General features: G+C 45.9%; 1 pseudogene; it reads left to right on the top strand.

Annotated features, from left to right (window-relative positions):
• The first annotated feature begins 679 nt into the window (after nucleotides 1-679).
• Nucleotides 680-3387, top strand: LOC137159959 (histo-blood group ABO system transferase 2-like; annotated as a pseudogene).
• Nucleotides 3388-3411: the final 24 nt, after the last annotated feature.

Below are 3411 nucleotides of genomic sequence, written 5' to 3'. Positions count from 1 at the left end.
CAACCCTTGCAGAACAGCTGGAAATGTTACTCATTATCTTCTTCATCCCCATCACCTTCCTCCTCATCACCAGGTGTTTCTATCCTAAAATATCCAAAAGCTGGTGTTAGCTCATTTTCTTATAGCTGCTTGGAGTCGTTATGTACAAGCTTCCCCCTTACACACTCGATTTCCAATTCCCGAAAATTCAGGGAGATGTTGGGCCATTTATGTGTGTCAAAGGTCGTAGGCCTCAAGCCTTCTACTAACTACTGAAGTCAGAGTGTCACAGGTTACCTGTAGGTCCCATGCATAACTATTCAATAAAATAAATGCTAAAGCTAGCTCTATGGGCGACACAGGCAATAAATACATGGAAGGACTGATTCTGGATAAGGGCTTGCTAAAGTGGAAGATGGTTCTTCTCTGAGATCCTCCACTGTCTTCATAGCATGCATGTTTATGGTGGTTCGCTGGTTGGGCCATAGAGAAGAATAATGTCTCTTTAGCCATTGCCTTAAAAGGGAATTACTCCCAGCATCGGTCTACGTAGAATACAACTCTACCATACTCATTTTTCTAGTGCCCATTATAAAGTACACTTGCCCATTTCTAACTCATTCTTATTGGCCATTATGGAAGGTTAAAGTACTAAATACAGATGGTTACATCCCAGTAATGCATATCTTCTTTCAACAGAATGTCATGTCCTCAGCCATGTGTGGACAAGCCTCAGTAGGTCTGCCCTTCCGACAGTTTGTTTTCAAGTGGATAAATAGTTTTTAATAATTTAAAAAGTTATTTGTAGATCAGATTAGAGCTCAGCAATTCGAGATGATACCACTGTAAGAAACTAGAGCATTAGCCCTGCCTACGTATTAAAATAGATAGAGAGAAGTCTCAAAATTATTTCAATTTGGTTTTGTGAAAAAGTGCCAGTTTGCCAGTTTGTTTAAAAGTTACTTTTTGGTTGGTTGTTTTTTCATTAGAAAACACTATTTTTAAGTGCAAAAGGCCTACTTCCACTTAAAGGAGTTTATTTTAGGGGGGGAAATGCAACTTTTTTTATCATTTTACATTTTAGAATTTGATCTGGCTTCCTATGTAAATCATTTACCACTTCCACTTTTCCCAACGCATAAAAATTGTCATCTCATTTGGCTTCTCAAAGGCCACTACGCAGTCAAGCCTCTGTGTTTTAATATGACTCCTTCCCCTCTGCTCCTTTGTAAACCCAAGCCACTGTGAACATCGTACATTGTTTCTGAGTGACAAAAGATCCTGGAAGGAAAATGTGAAATGTGTTTGTGTGAAATGTCATGAAATTTCCAATTATTTGTGCTCTGTTATTTCTTGTGCTCAAATATACAGGAGAATATGTAGAAGGGTTCGTGGGGAGGTAGATACAATTGTCACTTACGGATGAGTTGCTCCATAATTGTCCACGAGATGGTCACCTGCATCTTCTCCTGAAGCATCTAATGCTGGCCAATGATGAAGAAGGGCTATCGGGCCCGATGGACCCCAGTCTGATCCAGTCTGGCCATTGCTGTGTTTTCGCTCTCTATGTTTCTATGATTCCGTGCGGGAGAACTGACATGTTGTCGATGTCTCCCTGGCTGGCTCCCATCATGTGGGAAGGCACCTTCAACAGAGACATCCTGAACGCCCAGTACAGACAGAAAAATCTCATCGTCGGGGTGGCCACGTTTGCTGTTAAAAAGTACAACTTCCCTTCCACACGCCCAGCCCTGAGATACTCCCCTTAGCTGTGCAGTGTGATGGAGTGTGGCAGCCGCCCTTGAAAGCCTTCCTATAACACTGCTGGCTCCGTTCCACCTCCCGCTGTGCAGAGACACCTTAAAGCACAGAGACACTGGGATTCACCCACCCCTTATCACACCGCACCGGTCTGACTAACCCATCTCAACAGGCCTTAGGGCCACAAAACAAAATATTGGCATGGCTAAGCCCTAAAATAAGATTGTTAAAGGGGGATTCCAATCTCCATTTCCCACTATGGAAGGAACTAGAGGCAGATACTTAAAGCAACATTTAATATATAAAGCCGGGGATTACAACACGGCCTTAAGGGCCAGATTTTTAAAAGCTACTTAGGCATCTAACTCCATCCAGGCCAAACCTGTGTGGTTCTACGATCTCGTGTGCTATGTTGCAGCAGCTGGAACAGGGAGCTGGGCCGAGCCAGGTTGAGTCTGGAAACTATCCCCCACACCCTTGGGTTTCCCCTAGGAGCCAGGATTAGGGCTGTGGTGCTGAGCAGAGGGGGTGCTGCAGGTGATCGATGTCCCCTTTGTGGGGCTAGGAGGTGGTGGCAGCAGAGGAGGTGGGTCACAAAAAAAGGCAAAACACAGTCATGGGTCACCTTCGTAAAAAGTTGGAGCACCTCTGTGTTAGAGCGATCACCCAGGAGAAGGGAGACACAAAACCCAGTCCAGCTGTTCCAGAGACTCACCCGATGCTGAAGCCCCATTGGGAATCAGCCCTGTGTGTCTTATTCCTGACTCTGAAAGGATCTAGGAGCTGAAAAGTTTTGACCATTTTGGTCCAGAGGCCTGAGCTTTGAAACTGAGGCCACCTGTGCTTCAGAAGAAGGAAAGGCAGGATGGAGGTTCTTCTAGGGATCTTGTCATGGTAGCATCAGCGAGAACGAGCCCCAGATTGTGGAAATTAGATCCCCGGGACACCATGGTTGGGGTGAACGCAAGACAGACTTTATAACCTGTTTACAAAGACATTCACAGCTAAAACCACACCGATAACTTACTTCGTTCACTGTTGCACTCATTTGCCTTTCAGATTCATCCGGTTCATAGAAGGGTTTATTGGCTCCGCCAACAAATTCTTCCTCTCCGGATACAGGGTCAACTTCTATCTCTTCACTGACCACCCGGAGAAGGTCCCGTCCATGAAGCTGGCCCCTGAGAAGCGTCTCTTCATCATCCCTGTCGAGAACTATTCACGGTGGCAAGACATCTCCATGAACCGCATGGACATCAGCAGCAGCTACATCCTCAGCCGCTGGTGCTACAAAATAGACTATCTTTACTCCATGGACATCGATGTCCAGCTGTTCGAGCTCATTGGGGTGGAGACTATTGACACGCTGGTGGGGACTGTCAGCTCCTGGCAATACACCAAGCCCCGGGGAGAACAACTCCTAAAAGAGGAGGCTGGAGTCACGAGCTGCCATTCCCATTGGGGTAGAGGATTTCTACTACACGGCCAGCTTCTGTGGCAGAAGCGTGTCTGAGGTCTACAAGCTGACCCACAGGGGTCATGGAGGACAGAGCCAACGGCATTGAAGCCAAGTAGCACAAGGAAAGCCACCTGAATAAATACCTCGTGTACCACAAGCCTACATGCCTACTGTCCCCGAAGTACTAATCATTGAACTAAATTTTAAGTATC

Source organism: Emydura macquarii, unplaced genomic scaffold, assembly GCF_026122565.2.
Source record: "Emydura macquarii macquarii isolate MOO-44397 ecotype Brisbane River unplaced genomic scaffold, CSIRO-AGI_Emac_v2 contig_2039, whole genome shotgun sequence".
Classification (NCBI taxonomy): domain Eukaryota; kingdom Metazoa; phylum Chordata; order Testudines; family Chelidae; genus Emydura; species Emydura macquarii.
This window is presented reverse-complemented; position numbering and strand designations above follow the sequence as displayed.